The 19,551-nt window shown below is 43.2% G+C and overlaps 1 protein-coding gene across 1 annotated transcript in view; it reads left to right on the top strand.

Annotated features, from left to right (window-relative positions):
* Positions 1-19,551, top strand: part of SLC24A3 (solute carrier family 24 member 3) — a 444,494-nt gene that overhangs the window by 188,683 nt on the left and 236,260 nt on the right. The gene's annotated exons all lie outside the window — the stretch shown is intronic.

The raw sequence follows: 19,551 nt of genomic DNA on the forward strand, positions 1-19,551 counted from the left end.
AAAAACTGGATCACACCTGTGATAGGCTGAAAGTGCCACCTCCACTCCCACCCCAGATATATTTCCTAATCCTCAGAACCTATAAATATTACCTTTATGTGGCAAAAGAGTGACTATTGCCTTGATTAGCAAAAGATATAATCAAGGTTAAGGGTCTTGAAAGGAGGAGATTATCCTGGATTTTCCGAGTGGCTCTTAGGTACCGTCACAAGCATCCCTATAAGAGGTCAGGAGACTAGACACACAGAGGAGAAGGCGATGTGAAGTCAGAGGCAGAGATGGGAGTGATTGGCCACCAGCCAATGACCTCCTGGAGCTGGAAGAAGCAGGGAAGGATTCTCTCGCAGAGCCTCTGAAAGGAGGACGGCCCTGCTGACACCTTGATTTTGGACTTTTGGCCTCCTGAACTATGAAAGAATAAATTTCTGTTGTATTAAGCCCAGCAAACTAGTAAAGTGCCTCATCCCCAATGGGCTGAGGGTGTTTGCACTGCACCTGTACAAGCAACCACAGTCATCCTCGTGCTTGATGCAGGTGGTAAATGGGTTTGCCTAGGCTCTTACAAAAAAATACCATCCTCAGAAATGTCAGTGAGGATATCTTGGAAATTAAAGTGTTCAAACTTAGTAAATGTGAATTTATGTGTTGCTTATCGATTTTGGAAAATGTTAAGAACTTTGAGTGTCTGGAGACCTCCTAATATTGTCTAGAATAAGGGGCAGCCTTCTGGCAGCTGAGGCCACACCAAGCTATCATCCCATTTTACTGATGAGTATACTGGGGGACAGGATGGTTAACTAATTTACCCATGGTAACTCAGCTCGGAATTGAAGAACATTCTATATGAACAATGGAGTCCTATGTAATTATGAAATGTTTTTGGGGCTTTGGAAGAAATGGTCATTTAGTTCAGGGAAGAGGAATTTGAGTAATTTCATGTGCACCCTCATAGATTTATTGAGTGTCTACCCTGTCCTGTGTCTACCATCACTGCCTCTATCAGGTACTCCAAAGGAGGTGACCTCCCATCTCTGCCATTATGAGATTCATTCACGATATGAGTTGTGGGCACATGGAACAAGTAAGACCCAAAGCAAATGTCCGAATGGGAGGAACACTTCTGCTTAAAGAATTCAGGGAAGGGCTACATGGTCCTGAGAAAGAGCTTTCCTTAAGAAGTCAAGAGCTTGCTTCCTGGACTAGCTCAGCCACTAACACCCACCTGGACTAGTCTGTCACTTCCCTGGATCTTGGATTCTCATCTGCAAAGTGATAGGACAGAGTGGATTCCATGATTACTGAGGTCCCTTCTAGCTCCAGTAGAGATCCCAGAAGCTAGAGTAGCTAAGAGATTCTTTCCTAGAACCCTTGAAAGCTGATTGGAACTTTCCTAAGATTCCCGTATGATCCCATGGGAGTTCTAGGTCTTTGTGAACTTCTCTTATGTACCTGGGCCCCTTCTTGAGATCTCAGGCTTTAGGATCTTAGAATGTTAGGTTTGGGAAGACAGCAATTCTAGCCCTAGAGTAGATTTGTATTTTATTGTTATCCAGCATCTGAATCCATTTCTGAGAAGTTTGGGGCCTTTTCCACCACACAAACCTTGGAAGACTTAGTCACTGACACCCATAGGACATAAGAAGGCCCAGTACTGGGCTGCCAGCTCCCAGGGTGAGGCCTAAGACCTTGTCCAATCAGACAGACATGTCCAGCCTTGAAATCTGAGGCAAGGATGGGGAAGAGGGAAGCGGCTGATTCTGGTGTCAGTTTCAGCTCATGCTCAGCAGGTCACCCTGAGGTGTCCATTTCCCCATTCAGTGATGCTCACTGTGCAAACTGTGACAGCAATGTAGTGGCAGAAAAGGGTCCCTGCAGGGCAGGTTCCGTGAAGTAATTCTGACTATGGTTCTGTCCACTGAACTTGCAAGTATCCATATCTGTTTCAGAGTCTGGTTTTCCAGTCATCCTGGCAATTCTGAGCTACCAAATACTCCTTCAATAAATTGTTCTTCTGCTTAACACAGTCAGAGGGTTGTTTTGATTATAATGAAGACCTTTAGATGATAAGAGCCTCCCTTGAGGAAACTGAGGCCAGGTGACTTGGCATCCCATCCTGCTAATTCCTAGTCAGTGCTCTTTGCTTGGTGCCATGATGCCTCCTTGAGTAGAGCAAACTGATGGGTGCAAGAGAAATTTAAGGAAAAGATGGAATTTGAATAGTTCACTCATGAGAGCCTAGGACTTAAATTGGAGGAGAGGAGAAAAAGGATTTTAGGTTTGGAAAGAAGAACATTCAGTCATTCCCATGCATGGTGATTTTTTTTAGCACTGAGAATCTACTACTTCCTGGGCTCTCACTGAGTACCTGAGAAACAAGACACAGGACTCTTTCAAGGAGCTTCCGGTCTAATGCAAGAGACACACAGATATGACAAAATGCAATGAGTGATGCAGCAAAGCTCTGCACAGTGTACTGGGAGCACAGAGGAGGGGCCATCAACCTAGAACCCACAGGAGTAATCTTGAAGGACTTCTTGGAGCAAGTGACCCTGAAGCTTGATTTTTCAGGAGAAACTGGAATTAGACAAATGAGAGGAAATGGGAAAGACAACACAGACTGGAGGGGCAGCATGTACAGAGAGTCCTAAGAAGGAGGGAATGTTAAGTGATTGAGGAAATGTAAGTGATTTTAAGTGTATTAGAGTAGAGAGGTAGGTGAGAGAAAAAAAAGACCCGTGAAGGACTTTAACTATTAACAAATTGGATTTTATATTGAAGACAGCAAGGAATGGCCAGAGGAAGTAACAGGAGCAAGTTTACCTTTTAAAAATAATTCCTCTGGAAGCAGAATAGCAAATACGATTGAAAATGACATTTGGCTAAATATGGTACATTATATGTATATTTATTTCTGTTCCCTCACAAAACCCATGAACATGATAATAACATAAAAAGACATTGATCCATAAGTTCAAACAAAATAGAAGAATAGTCAGCAGATGAGAGAAGTTAACACAGTTCAACAAGCTATTGAATGAGTGGATGAAAAATACTGGCTTAATGGACCAGAGAATCTGGACTCCTCATGCCTGCAGGACGGGCTGGAAGAGAGGCCAGCAGAAAGCAGCAGATTCACTCTGAAGATCGCTTAAAGGCTCAGGCATCAGGTGCCTGTGGCCTCTGAGGGGGAAGAGCTGGGAACAGAAGAATCAATTGATTCTTTATTAGAACAATTAAGTTAACTTGTAGATACCCCTCTTCCCATACCACACAGCCAGGAAGCCAGCCCCCACCCCAGCCCCAGCAGAGGACTGAGGGGCATTCTCTGAGGTGACCCCAAGATGTTCTGACTCAGCTATCAGCCAGACTCACGATGCTGGCTGTGCCCCATACTGATGTGAAGCGAATCAGTGAAAATCTGCATACCAAATGGCAAGGCCCTTGCTTGGCACCCGGAATTTGACCCAGATCTATACTTTCCAGCCAGAAAACTGGAGGAGGGGAGGAGTTTTATCCAGGGAAACTGGTCAGCTTAAAAAAAAAACCCTACAGTATAATATTGACATTGGAGTTCTCCCAAGAAATTGCCAGACCCTTGCCTGATCACTCTGCCTGAAATCCAGCAGACAGCTTCTTCCTCCACAGAAACAGAGCTTTCAATCAGCAGTTGGGCACCTTACTCAAACAGAGTGAACTACAAAGGATCATCAGACTTTTGAAGGGGAAAGTTAGAAACCAAAGCAAGGCAAAAAGGAATTTGAAGGAAACATAGCATGAAACACATGACACATCCAGAAACTAATAAAGTGACAGCCTTGGGCATAGGAGAAGTCATGGCACCTATGAATAGCACGCTATAAAAAATGAACATTGAGAGAACACTAAAGAACTCCTGGAAATAAAATATGTAATAACAAAAGCAAAAAGTTCAATGAAAGAGTGGTAACATAAAGAGGAAATCTCCCAGAAAGTAAATTAAAATGAAAATGGGAAGGAATAAAGTGGAGGGGGGTAAAAAAAGAAATTTAGAAAACTGGTCTATGAAAGCTAAAACACAGATAAATACAAGTTATAGAAACGAAACAAAACAATCAAACAAGAACAAAAAAGAAAGAGAATGAAAAAGGAGAAGAAATGATCAAAGAAAAGATACAAGAAAATGTCCAACTCACAGATATGAGTTGCCCACTTTGAAAGGGCCTATTGAGTGCCCATCATAATGAGTTTTAAAAGGCCCTCATCTCTAAATACCAAGTCCCATTAAAAGAACCAGAGGTCCTTGAGGAAGTAGTTGATTCTAGGCCTGGGGCAGGAAATGTACAAAATGTGCCAAACAGAACATCACACCAAACCGGAAGCTAGAACAGCCATTAAGATCTGTTGGGCTTGGGTCGGTAGCACTGAACCAGTTTGGAGAAGTTCCCACCAGCCAAAGAGGTGATGATTTGAGCCTCACTTAGAATAATGACTGTAGTGCATCAAACCACGAGTCCATAATGTTACGTAGAGAACTCTGTTTCAATTGAAGTGTAGTTGGTATACAATATTATGTTGGCTTCAGGCATATGGCATGGTGATTTGACAATTATTTATGTTAGGAAATGCTCACCTTGGTAAGTGGAGTCACGGGTCACCTTTGGAAGACACCAGGTAACCAACTCATTATTGTGAAAGCTGGTAAATAATAAGAATCAAGCATTTATTGTCTTTCTTATAAATACTGTACCTCAGCTAAATGGATAGTTGATGAAAGAAGGATTCTCTTTATAAAAGTATTTCAACTAATAAAGGAAAGGATGAAAAAAAATGAGAACTGCCCCTTGCTATTACAAATAATGCCACAGCAAATGGTTTCAATTTATGGTTGTGCGTCTTCCAGGGAAATGCCTGAAAATGGGACTGCTGCACAGAAGGGCAGATGAGCAGGTGATCTGTGAGATGTTGCTGTGTCCCCGTCTGTACAGGCTGTACCTCTTGAGTTTTCAGTAGGTTTTGGAGAATGGATTTAAGAGGAAATGAGGTCAGGCATAGGAGGTCACTGTGGCTGTCCTGAGATTGTCAGTGTCTGAACCATGACGGTGAGACTGGGAAGGAAGATGGGAGCTGGCTGAGAGACTTAGCCCTTGACTACATGTGAGGAGGGAGGGAATAAAAGACTCTTAGATGTTTGAACTAAGGTAAGGAGGCAGTTTGGTATGCACACTAAACAGGAGGAGGAAGATGTGTGTGTCTGTGTGTGTCTAATGTGTCTGTGTATGTGTGTGTGCACAATGTCTCTGTGCCTGGGTATGTGCCTCTGATGTTCAGAAACAAATGAACTTGATGTTTCCCAGCCTTTCAGACAGCACATATGCTTTGGTAACCCCATAGAGGCCAGTGGGTACACCCTGGTCCCAATATGAGGTGCAATGACCCTCATTATGAAACAAGCTGCCGGCCAGACACCTTGTGGGCAATTCCTGTGGTGCATCTGTCCATTTAAGGCCCTGTCCTTGTTCTCATGCTCCTAACAGGCCTGTCTTGGGTTGACCCGGGGACAATAAAGACTTTGCTTGGAAGAAAGTACTTGCCAGAGGCCAGCAGCGCGGGAGGTAGTAGGAATCTGCACTGATGGGCTCCGGGGGACCAACAAAGGTTCCCTGGAAAGGGGCACTTATCTCCCATCAGGAAACACACTCTATTTCTAGAGGGAGTTTGCATTTGGTAAAAGATGTGGCCCAGGATATTCATGCACAACTTCAATAACAGGGGATACCTCCCCATTTTTAGGCCTATCTGTAATTCTGCTCTCTGAACAAACTAGTGTATTTACACTTAACACATCAGGAACCAACCATTGCTTGCTCCCCACATTTGAATTACTCAAATCAGTGAAGAATTCCTTCAAGCACCAGTGCAACCACAACCAAAACAACCCTCTTGGTTTTCATTTATTTCAGTGCAGTCTTCCTAATCTACTATCCTGCCTCCTTGTGCTATGTCTAGTGCACATTACTTAGCTGCTTCTTAATAATTCAGTGGAAATTAATATAAGTATTAGCCGGGCCTGGTTAGGATTATTGCAGTTTCTGTTTGTGCTCTTCAAGGCTGGCTGCCAGCTGCTACTTTGCTGTCTTCTGGTTTGCTTCTAACAGCTCTTTTCATACCAGTAAAATCGAGTCACTCCTTTTTGTTGTATGTCTTGCCCATTCTGTGAGCTTGGACACAGCTACCCATTCTGTGTGGTGTTAATACTGTGTGTTAAATAGGAGTCACGTGACTCTGAGAGACTTCTCCAAAATAAACCCTGACCAGGGTTCCTGGCACCATCAGCAGGGGCAGAGAAATCCTCACTGAAAGCGAGGAAGGTTAGACTTCTAGATAGTGGGATCTTATCTTTGCACTTGCCTACAAATGTTCCTTTCCCCCGAAATGATAAAGTCTCTAATTTAATTGCTGTGTGAATTCTCTCCCTTGAGTGGGTGGGGTTGGTCTGGGCAGTCCTTAGTCGCCATGTGGGAGCAGAACAGAGAGATGGTAGATGGGGCATCCGAGCTCTTATCTACCCAAGATTCCATCACTTCTTGGAACCTCCATCCCCTCGTCTCTTTACTAATGGAGGTATTACCTGGCTCACCCAGGTCATGGCTGGGGAGAAGCCTTATGCGAGCACTGTAGTCCACAAACATGAAATATCCTTCTCTGCACATTGTGGATAGTTGAGATCTATGAAGACATATTATGGGATACCAGTTGGGATTTTTCTCAGCTACAGCAAGCACAGGAATCTTTCTTTCCATCTTCAAGTTCTTCCTTTCCCTCTAGGGCTTCTTTTACCTCCCTCTACCCCCAAGAATTTTAAACGGAAATATAATGCTGTGTTTTAAAAATCTGAACTAGTGTGTCCCCTGGTGGGCTGCGATTAGCAGCAGCCAGAGTTTCATTTCTCTGAAGGTTACTCAGCATAGGAAGGGGTGTGAGCCACACGGACAAAAGTGAATGACTCGGCTGTCCCCCACTGTTCTCACCTTTACCTCTATTCTCCTTCAGAAAAGAATCAAGGGGCCCCTGTGTGAGGCTGAGCCATAGGAAGCTGCTGACATCTGACCACTTTTAACATGCAGAAATGCCAGTTTCCAATGGTTTAACCTAATGATTTCCCGAGAAAGAGAGTTATACCCATGGTTCAAGGCTATTCAAGCAGTATCGCAGCATAACTCTGCACTTTTCATCTTTATGGTGAAAAATCTAGGAAGTAAACCTAGGGAGTGCCATGAAAATAAATGCAAAGGTAATACACACAGCATCTCTGCTACTGGGCCCCCCCATAATCAGAAGATACTGTTCTTTCTTCAGTGGGGTTCAGTCCAGGATAGAGACACTTGTTCATGGGATAGGATTGTTCATGTTCAAGACGATGGGAATTTAACTCGAATTCACTGCATCATTTTAATATGCTGCCCCCTTTGCTTGACAGTGAGGTTCATTGAGGACTGTATTTAGAGGCTGCCAATTTTCTAAATAAATAATGCCCTGGCCGGCAGAACCTATATGCAGTGCATCCCAGACATCCATAAATGTGCTGTTACTCCATCTTCATTTCCCACTGACCCATGAGAGGCATCCCCGTGTTTCTGATTATGAGCTCGCCATCTGATTTGAAGTTATGTCACCCTAAAGCAGGGAGAATTCCTCACAATAAATCTCTAATTTTTAATCTGGAGTTGCAGCGGGAAAGCCTGTCAGCCCTGCTCAGAGGAAAGTGGGGGGCTCTATTCTTCAGTTAAATAGAGTGGAGACAGGAAGGTAGCCCCCACCACTGCCTGTGAGAACACATTCTGCAAGGTGCCTGGGGCCTGGGATTGGGGGGTGACGGGGGTGGGGGTCTGTTTGGTCTCTTCCTCCCCACCCCATCCCACCCTCTCCCCTTTGAGCTAAGATTTGCTAAGATTCTTGCTGGGGTAAATCCCATTTTGGGGTTTGGGTTCTGGAGCTCTAACCCCTGCTGGCATTGGGTTTATAGAACAGGGCCAAAGCCACCATGCTCTGTTTTTCTGGACTCACAGTGGATGGGAAGGAGAATTAAAGCAGAGAAGACGGCAAATCTAAAGAGGCTTCTCATTTGGCTCCCTGCTCTGGCAGGTGCTGCCTCCAACCAGACCAAGGGCCAGATGCCAAAAGAAAGAAAAGAGAGAAAGGAGGGAAATTGGAAGAGAAGGAGGAAAAGAATAGAGGGAGAGAAGGAAAGAGGGATGGCTGGAGAAAAAGGGGGCAGTAGGGAAATGGGAGGGAGGGAATTAGAGAAAGGGGGAGGGAAAGGCCATTCTCTCAGTTGATTTGTGTAGAAATTAAAAACAGAATCTGTACTATAGGATTCCTGCAGTCTTCAGAGAGAGTTAACAGGGAAAATGGTGTAGAAAAGTGCAGTTGATCCTTGTTAGTTACGCTGCTCCCTTGAGATGCCTGTGGCCACACACACGCACATATATACATATACACAGTTCACACACATACATCTAGACAGGTACACACCTGCATGCATGTGCACACACACAGTATCACACTCAGGCATACAGGCATCACATTTACACATATGCAGAGGCACATGCATACCTCGCACAGGGGCACACATGCACTCATATTCACACACATGCAGTCTCACGGGCATACACACACAGACACACTCAATTGCACATGCACACACCCACAGGCACAGTGGCCTTATTCTTCCTGTTTTGAGTTGTGACCTCTGCAGTTGTCTTTGACCTTGATTTAGTGGTCATGTCTCCATGGGGTCATATCCTGTCACCCTCTGCTGCCCTCAGGACCCCAACCAGTCAGGTACCTCTGCTGGGGTACCAGGAACACCTCAGGTGTGAGGGTCAGAACAGAGCAGCCTTTATACACCCATGAAGGTTTTTAACTGACTGGTCAGCTGGTGAGGAAAGAGTGTTGGCCCAAGTCTGGTGGGGCCTTGGGCTGTGCTCTTGGCTCCACTGTCATCAGACATCCCAAGTCACCTTGGGAGCCTGAGAAGCAGGTGCCAGGATGGGATGAAATGTGCAAGAACTTCTTCAGGGAAATGCCCATAAGGATGGTAAAGAGGAGAGGAAAGGTGTTGGAAACGTCCTCTGGGATGGAGTGCAGCCTAGTGAAGGTTCTGCGGGGCCATCAGGGAGTCACTGAACCAACACCAGCCCTCAAGAAGTCCCACATCTCCTGGGGATAGGCCTGACTTCGTATCCTGACCAACACAGCCAAGAATCCCATCACCTGGTGGTCAGTGGGCGAGGTGTGTCAGGAGCCACTGCCAGGCGTGTGACTACAGAGCAAACAGGAAGAACTTCATTGAACTTAGTCCCGAGTCAGAAGCAGTGAGCCCACTCCCTTTTCTACTGATTTGAAACAAAATCAACAATAATTCACTCAAGAAACAGATTCATTTTTGAAAATGATAAATTTAGATAAATAATTTGTTAACAAGGTGTTCCTTTCTTCTGAATTCAAGGGTTTTTCTCTGCCTGTTTGGCTGGGTGGCACACGGCACACTGTCGTTAGCACTAAGAAATGTCGTTAGCACTTGAAGCTGCTTCAGGGAGCACGTTGCTTGGAAGGGAGGTGGGCTTCCTGGGTTATGAGGGGAGCTTTAAACATTGCACAGGGGTCTAGAATCCTCTTGTGTCAGGGTCTTTAAAAAGCAGGTTTGAATCTTACTGATTTGCCATAAGCTGAGTGACCCTGTCTGAGGGGAGATAACTTTGTCATCCTACCTAGATCCTCCCTCTGAGGTTGGGGTCAGAGGAGGGCATAGGGTGGGTGACAGGAGGTAGAGATCTTTGCACTGAGGCCAAAGAAATCCTGAGTATCCATATAAACACAGTGCTTGGCAAAAGCCACCCCCCACAAAGCAGGTATTCTGAGAAGAGTAATAGCTGCCTGACTTCCTTTATACAACATCAGACCTGCTTATGTGTAATTTTAATGATCATTCTGATAAACAATGGAAGATTTCACTTATAAAAAAGCTCAATCATTTATAGAACACAGGAAAAATACCTGAATGTTTCCCAGTCATTGGCTGCTCTTTTTCTATGAGCATCTTTAAGATAGGCTGAGCTTTCTCTCACTGCCCATAATAATTCAAGTAGAGGCAAAGGACCCCATGGAGAATTCCAAGCTGAAGTCTCATTCTACCACTATAAGCATACATCAAGCCCCAAGACATTTATAAGTGAAGGAAAAAACATTTCGGTCAGCAACAAAAATGAAAAGAAGTTTTCAGTTGCAAGCTCAGGGGTCTCCTGTCTGACTGAGTAAAGAACACGAAACGTTACGGCACAGAGACCCTCTCAGCTGTGCCGCCTCAGCTACTTAGGGGGCCCATCAGCCAGCTCTCAGTAGCCAGATGCATTACTTGGCATGTGTTCCCCAAAGCATCTTAAAACCCTAACTTAGTGCTGTAAGTTGGGAGACAGATAAAGCCACATACATGTTCTGAGCTTTCCATGAGCTTTCTCTGAATGGCAGTGGTTATCAGTGAAGCTTAAATAACTTTAGATGGAGTATAGTTGCATTTCTCAGGTAGTTCTAATTAAAGTATATATACATTTTATCCAGTGCAAATAGCTCTCTCTCCAAGAGATTCTCCCTCTCAGGATTTCATGAAGTATGTGCTTTCTCTGTGGTATCATCCAGAACATTTCAAGTCATAGGGGGGCAATATGCCCCCATATATTATTAGGACACTAATGACATGTGACCAAGTCCTTATAGAGAAAAACACTTATGTTTTATTTTCAGACTCAGGGAGTTGAAACTGGGTCAAATCCCAGGGAGCTCTTAAGCAAACTCATTAGGTTACGAAGTCCAGATCCTCAGAAATCATGCTTGCAGTGGTTTTAATGAGGGTTCCACAGAGAAAATGCATGGGGAACCTTTCATTTGAATCAGGCAGTGACTAAACTAGGGTCACTTTCGGTAAATTTCCTCCAATATTCAGAGTATTAAACTTGTATCTTCATATCTTTGGTTCTTTTTTCAATCTCACCACTTGGTTTTCCTCTTTGAAGAGCAAAATGAAGATGAAGTCACCCAGGTTTTTGTGGTGTCTTGTAGGAGATGGGCTTATAGTTTGGTGACAGTGACTTAGGAGAGACGCCCATCTTTGTTTAAAATATAATGAATTACACCTCAACAAACAAAAAACAAATAATCCAATCAAAAAATGGGCAGAGGAACTGAACAGACAGTTCTCCAAAAAAGAAATTCAGATGGCCAACAGACACATGAAAAGATGCTCCACATCGCTAATTATCAGAGAAATGCAAATTAAAACCACAATGAGATACCACCTCACACCAGTAAGGATGGCTACCATCCAAAAGACAAACAACAACAAATGTTGGCAAGGAGGGAACCCTCCTACACTGCTGGTGGGAATGTAAACTAGTTCAACCATTGTGGAAAGCAGTATGGAGGTTCCTCAAAATGTTCAAAATAGACTTACCATTTGACCCAGAAATCCCACTCCTAGGAATCTACCCTAAGAATGCAGCACTCCAGTTTTAAAAAGACAGATGCACCCCTATGTTTATTGCAGCACTATTTACAATAGCCAAGAAATGGAAGCAACCTAAGTGTCCATCAGTAGATGAATGAATAATGAAGATGTGGTACATATACACAATGGAATATTATTCAGCCATAAGAAGAAAACAAATCCTCCCATTTGCAACAACATGGATGGAGCTAGAGGGTATCATGCTCAGTGAAATAAGCCAGGTGGAGAAAGTCAAGTACCGAATGATTTCACTCATCTGTGGAGTATAAGAACAAAGGAAAAACTGAAGGAACAAAACAGCAGCAGAATCACAGAACCAAAGAATGAACTAACAGCATTTCCTGTGTGGTGATCTCGAATAGGTTCTTCACAATGGTATAAAGGTCATATCAAAGTGTGGGCAAAGGGTTTGTTTGTGTTTATACAGAGGATCAAAGCCTAATTTGGCTACCCAGAAAATGAATTAAGATATGATATGAAGAATAACTTCCAACATCAACATCCTCTGGAAGAGTTATTCCAGAAGATGATCATCAAAAAACTTCAACAAAGATCCTGGCACTGTTGCAGTTGTAGCTGCATTCATCCCGCCAGTTCCTGGACTTGCCATTGGAATGAACAAAGATATATCTAAGCTGACCTGTGCATACAGCAAAACAACAAATTTGACTGGATCTATACTGTCGGAACTCAACCAAGAATTAGGAGAAGTGCAAGTTGCAGTGCTCCAAAATTGTGCAACTATAGACTATCTACTGTTAAAAGAACATATGGGATGTGAACAGTTCCCAGGAATGTGTTGTTTTAATTTGTCTGATTTTTCTCAAACTATTCAAATTCAGCTAGATAATATCCATCATATCATTGATAAGTTTTCACAAATGCCTAGGGTACCTAACTGGTTTTCTTGGTTTCACTGGATATGGCTGGTAATTGTAGGTCTGCTTTTGTTATGTAGCTGTATTCGTATTATGTTAATGTGTGTATGCAACTTAATTAGTAGTTTAAAACCTATACATGCTTATGTTACACTACAAGAAGATATGTCAAAGAAATAATCAATCTTCCCATGTTTTCTTCTGTCTGCTACTTCTATAGCTTTTCTTCTTCCTTCCTAATTACAACCCTTTAGTAGAATTCGTGCCTCATATCAAAAATTAACGAGTATCATAATTCTTCCAAGTGGTAAAGATACCTCAAGACAAATGCTGGGCATAGAAGCCACAGGGGATAAATCTGCAAACAAGTAAAAAGCTAACCTTTTCAAACAATATGGCTTCTCTCTCACTTACCAACTTTACATTTCCCTGTATGGCCCCAGAAGATGACTGGTTAGCCAGAGACAGGTAAGATTCCTCAAGGGAGGAACAACCTAAGACAGGCACAGTCGCAGGGGGGCCATCAGGTGAGAAATTGGGGATCAACAGAGAGGTGAGGCTTAGAACCTCACCCCCCCTGTTCTGAGAGAAATCTTCTGCATCTGTGGATATTTTGTTGCCCTTGTCTAGCTTGGATTAATACTTAGTCTGTAGGCGCAGACCTGATCATCTATATTTGCCCTCTTACAGCACTAAATTATGTTTTCTACCTTTATCTTGCATCTACCTACCACTTCAGCATTTTATTAAAATAATAATAATAATAATAATAATAATAATAATAATAATAAGGGAGAAATGTGGGATTCACATATAAATCAAGTATAAAAATCAAATGAATAATCATATCTGACTTGATTGTTTATAGTTCATAATGCATGATCAAAACCAAAAGTTTCTGTGATATGACTGCCCTTGCACTGTTCACCATGTAAGAACTTATTCACTATGTAAGAACTTGTTCACCATGTAAGAACTTGTACGTTATGCTTCAGAAGATTGGAGACTGTTGAGAATTAGGCTTGGGGTTGATTAATGATTGTGCATTGAGTCCCCTATACAGAATTTTATTGTTGTTAACTATTTGATCAATAAATATGAGAGATGCCCTCTCAAAAAAATATATATATAATGAATTAGTAGATACTGGATGTCCTAGCCACAGCAATCAGACAACACAAAGAAATAAAAGGCATCCAGATTGGTAAGGAAGAAGTCAAACTGTCACTGTTTGCAGATAACATGATATTTTTTATATAAAAACCCTAAGGAATCCACTCCAAAATTACTAGAACTAATATCTGAATTCTGCAAAGTTTCAGGATACAAAATTAATACACAGAAATCTGTTGCATTCCTATACACTAATGATGAACTAGCAAAAAGAGAAAGCAGGAAAACAATTCCATTCACAATTGCACCAAAAAGAATAAAATACCTAGGGATAACCCTAACCAAGAACGTGAAAGACCTATACCCTGAAAACTACATGACACTTTTGAGAGAAATTAAAGAGGACACTAATAAATAGAAATTCATCCCATGCTCTTGGGTAAGAATTAATATTGTAAAAATAGCCATCCTGCCTAAAGCAATCCACAGATTCAATGCAATCTCTATCAAAATATCAACAGCATTCTTCAACGAACTAGAGAAAATCCTTCTAAAATTCATCTGGAACTACAAAAGACCTTGAATAGCCAAAGAAATCCTGAGAAGGAAGAATAAAGCAGGGGGGATTAAGCTTCCCAACTTCAAGCTCTACTACAAAGCCACAGTAATCAAGACAATTTGGTACTGGCACAAGAACAGACCCACAGACCAGTGGAATAGAATAGAGAGTCCAGATATTAACCCAAGCATATATAGTCAATTAATATATGATAAAGGAGCCATAGATAAACAATGGGGAAATGACAGCCTCTTCAAGAGCTGATGTTGGCAAAGCTGGACAGCTACATGCAAGAGAATGAAACTGGATTACTATCTAACTCCATACGCAAAAGTAAACTCAAAATGGATCAAAGACCTGAATGTAAGTCATGAAACCATAAAACTCTTAGAATAAAACATAGGCAAAAATCTCTAGATTATAAACATGAGCAACTTTTTTTTGAGCATATCTCCCTGGGCAAGGGAAACAAAAACAAAAATGAACAAGTGGGACTATATCAAACTAAAAACCTTCTGTACAGCAAAGGATACGATCAGTAGCACAAAAAGGCATCCTACAATATGGGATAATATATTCATAAATGACATATCTGATTAGGGGTTGACACCCAAAATATATAGAGCTCACACACCTCAACAAACAAAAAGCAAATAATCCAGTTAAAAAATGGGCAGAGGATATGAACAGACACTTCTCCAAAGAAGAAATTCAGATGACCAGTGGCACATGAAAAAATGTTCTACATTGCTAATCATCAGAGAAATGCAAATTAAAACCACAATGAGATATCACCTCACACCAGTAAGGATGGCTACCATCCAAAAGACAAACAACAACAAATGTTGGCGAGGAAGTGGAGAAAGGAGAACCCTCCTACAGTGCTGGTGGGAATGTAAATTAGTTCAACCATTGTGGAAAGCAGTATGGAGGTGCCTCAAAATAGAAATACCATTTGACCCAGGAATTCCACTCCTAGGAATTTACCCTAAGAATGCAGGATCACAGATTCAAAGACTCATGCACTCCTATGTTTATCACAGCACTATGTACAAAAGCCAAGAAATGGAAGCACCCTAAGTGTCCATCAGTAGATGAATGGATAAAGAAGATGTGGTACACATACACAATGGAATATTATTCCATAAGAAGAAAACAAATCCTACCATTTGCAACAACATGGATGGAGCTAGAGGGTATTATGCTCAGTGAAATAGGCCAGGTGGAGAAAGACAAATACCAAATGATTTCACTTATCTGTGGAGTATAAGAACAAAGCAAAAACTGAAGGAACAAAACAGCAGCAGACTCACAGAACCCAAAAATGGACTCAGAGTTACCAAAGGGAATGGGACTGGGGAGGGTGGGTGGAAAAGGAGGGAGAAGGGGAATAAGGGGCATTATGATTAGTACACATAACTTGGCTGGGGTCACGGGGAAGGCAGTATAGCATAGAGAAGACAAGTAGTGACTCTATAACTTCTTACTACACTGACAGACAATGACTGTAATGGGGTATATGGTGAGGGCTTGATAATGGGGTGAATCTAGTAACCACAATATTGCTCATGTGATTGTATATTAATGATACCATAATAATAAATAAATTAGTAGAAAATTTGGCATAGAGTGAGGCCAACAGATCAGGAGATGACTACCACTGAAAAGATAAATGTTGTTCCTCAAAGTTTTAAGAGAAGGGGGCATGCCACACCACAGGGTCATGTGGGGAAGCATCCAGGGTCAGGCCAGGAAGCAGAGGGTGAGGGAGGATTTGTGAGCAAAGCATTCATTGTGCCTTCCATGAGAAGGAACAGATGAGGCAGGGTAAGCAGGCAGAGAATTGGCTAGTTTGAATAAGTGCTGTGGGCTCTGGGGTATAGCAGCCACTCCTAGCTGTCTGGTGCCAGGCCTTGGGAACCAGATTAAGACAAGTGTATAGTGTCTGCAAGTGTGAGAGCACAACAGTGGAGGTGGCTGGGATGTGGGCTCTGGATTGATGGGTCTGCATTTCAAAATTGCTCTTGTTTACTATTTATTTCTCATAGCTTCACTCTAGGAATTGGCCAACCCTGAGGCAGCCCTGCAGGGTCAAAGTCCCTAGATATCAAACCATTAAAATTCAGAAAGTAAGATATGATTAATGCCTATCTCCAAGCTGAAATTCCAGTGGTTTATCAACACAAGATGAATAAGGATTTAGGGCTACATTTGTGTTTACAGAAGCCTCCATAGAAGGGAAATATTCATTGTCATTAAAACCAAGAAATCACAGAACTTTATTTTCCCATGGAAGTCCACAAACCTGGTGTTCATCACACCCTGCTGGTCACTCAGTTGAGAGGTTCTGGAAGGCCCTGTGGAAGCTGTTGGCTGAGCAGCGAGAAAGACTTGAGTTGGAGTGGACAGTTAGAGCAAATTAGAAAGCATTTTTCAGGTGACCAGAGCCCAGAAAAGTGCACACCGCAGGAATAATATTTCCATCAGTGGCCAAGACACAGGACACTGTAGACCCCCAACCTGCACCATTTGCACTGGTGCCCAGTGATCTTTTTGGGGACAACTTGTCATTTTGCTTAGAAAGAGGCCTGAGGGAGCTGGGATACAGTGCAGCATGGTGTCTACCCTCTGCCTTTTTCCCTGTATCGATTAACAGGTTGCATAGCTGCCTCTTGGTGGTTTCCTGTTCTTGGCTGATTACAGAGTGAAGGGATTTTTACAGTCTTGCATCTGGGAACTCACCTTTTTCTTTTCTTCCTAGAAAAAATGGAACCCATCTCATGCCTAATTAGAGAGTCATGTAGACAGGGAAGCGAAAATGCTGGCTGTGCACTTGACAGGGAGGAACCCCTTCCCTCTTTCCTTGCCAGCATCATTCCATGACCCCATTTCTTGGTTTGGGAAGCCACACAATAACCAAGAGTTATCTGGGCTGTAGCCAAGACTCATCTCTTCTTTGAGTCCACCAACTCCTGGGGTATCTGCACTTCTTTCAACAGGTACTTTCTGACCAACAAGTCCAATTATTTGATGCTGCATTTTGCCAAAATGGTACAAGATGCTGCCCTCTTTGTCTGTAATGGAGAAATGGAACAGTCTGTAATGAAGAGGTGACAGATTACTGAGTCAAATGGGCCCAGCTTCAGATCCTGGCTTAGCATCGGGACAAATTTAGGGCACTTAGTTTCCCAAAACCTGGATTTCGCCCTCTGCAGAATTACCACCACAGCATCACAGGAAGGTCAGATGGTGCTGGTTGTGAAAGGCCCTGCCACGGTGTAGACTTATTTTTTGTATATTTTTTACATTCTACACCAAACAACATAAAAAAGCATCTTAATAAAGATGACATTTATTGTCACTTCTTCTATTCTATGCTGTAGCAGTAAGTACAGTTGCAAGGAGAAATATTCTGGGAGGGGATTCATCTGCCCACTAAAAATGTTAGGAATCCAGAATGATCTGTTTGACTAGATCTTGTATTCACACCTGGGTACTGGCTGTTTTGGGGGGTGTTTCAGGAGTGTTAAGGATGCGCTTAATATACTTGGGGCCAGCTTTACATAGCTGTTTCCCAGGCACAGGGTGACCCTGTGGGAGGCCCCGCCCCTGGAGGGCACTGACTTATGGATGCAGAATCTAAAGGCGTACTGAGTGACATGCTGGGATCTCCTTCCTATAAATAATGTCTTATGCTTGGTAAGGAGATTGGTTTGAGGTCTTCCTCCATTCAAATACAAATGCAAAGATAATAATAGCTAACATGTATTGAGTACTTACCATGTGCCAGATATTGTTCTGAGAACATGACATACATCAGCTCATGAAATCCTCATCCTCTACATGCCGTGAAGACCATATTAGACAAACACAATGGCATTTATATTTTCTGAGATGGGGAAACTGAGGCCCTGAGAGACTCAGTGCCTGGCCCCGAGTTGCCCAGGTGGGGAGGGGAAGCCACTCACATGGATCTGTGCTGAGTCACCAATGGGTCTTCTGTTTGACTCCTGACTCTTCAAAGTTTGGGAGTAGTGTCTTCTGATTTCCTCTCAAAAAGCCAAGTGGAAGAGCCCAACCAGAATTTCATCTCAATCCCTTGGCTCTGTGCAGCATGACCCTTTAATATCTGTCCCCAAGACTTCACACAAAGTGCTCTCCATGTGAAAAAATTAGTGTGCTTATGTGAACTTAGAGGCCCTGGCGTTCACAGAGGCCTCTCCAGGGCATGGCTTCCATCCAGTTTCTGGCAGGTCACTGTCAGGAGCAGTGTGGCCAGTGGGTGTAGCAAAGGACCCTACATGGTTCTATGGCTGCATCTGTCCTCTTACCAGTCTAGTCTCCCCCACTGCCTTCCCCACGTAGCTGGGCCTGTGGTCACCAGCACACCTGGGCCCACATCTTTACAGCCCAGCCTCTAGAAAGGGAGCCTCTCCTCAGTTCCAGTTAAGAAAAACCCAAGGAAGGGCTCTGATTGGCTGTACAAGTCATGACAGGCAGGGAAGAGAGGGACTACTGCCAGCCCGGCATAGGCCCAGTACCCACCTTTCACCAATTACTGGAGCTAGGAGGGTGGGGTCATGTCAGCAGACAGCAGCCTCTATTTGGTTGACAGGATTAGAGGAGGGGTGAGGGGTGAGATATACCCACAAAAAAAGAGAGGTCAAGTTCCAAAAGACAGAATGAACAGAATAACAATGTTTGACTGTAGAAAAGTAGACCTCACAGGGTGCCTCAGAATGAGACAAGCTAAATAAAACCCCCTGCCCCCATGCAGCAGGAGGTTTGGTGTAAGAGGGCTGGTGAGCTGCAGAGGAAGAGGAGGCCTAAAGGGTGAGTATGATGGGGTGATCAGGGAGCACAGAGCAAGGATTGACTCCTACAACCCAGCTCTGCTTGTCTTCTTCTGCTCTTCAAACTAGCTAAACCTTCTCACCACAGGACCTTTGCACATGATGTCTCCTCTTCCATTATGTTTACACTTACATACTAACTGTAGCTGCCTCTTTTTCATCCTTCAGATCCCATTGTACAATTTAGCTCCCCAGAGAGGTGGTCCCTGAGCACCTGATCTTCAGGTGATCTTCAGGCCTCCCTCAGAGCACTTACAAAAAAATTGTAGTCATTTATAGAATTGTTTGTTCCTGGTCTCTGGACTCTGTTGGCTCCCCTATAGATTTTCAGTGTCTATCCAATGCTTGGCAGTCAGTAGGCACCCCACAGATGCTAGAGAAGTAATGTCCATGTATGAATGCTGGGTTTACAGGGAGATCCCAGGCAAATGGGCTGTGCCATTGAGGGGAGGAGAGAAAGGAGAGAAGATACATAAGAGGAGAGACTGAGAGTCTGAAATCACTAGAAGAAAGAGCATGAAGAGACTGGGCCAACTTAATGTCCTCAAGAATCCTGGAGGTGGTGGGAAGACCCCTGGGTTTCCTATAGTCTTGGGGGTGAGGGTTTAT

Source organism: Manis javanica, chromosome 5 (genome assembly GCF_040802235.1).
Source record: "Manis javanica isolate MJ-LG chromosome 5, MJ_LKY, whole genome shotgun sequence".
Lineage (NCBI taxonomy): Eukaryota > Metazoa > Chordata > Mammalia > Pholidota > Manidae > Manis > Manis javanica.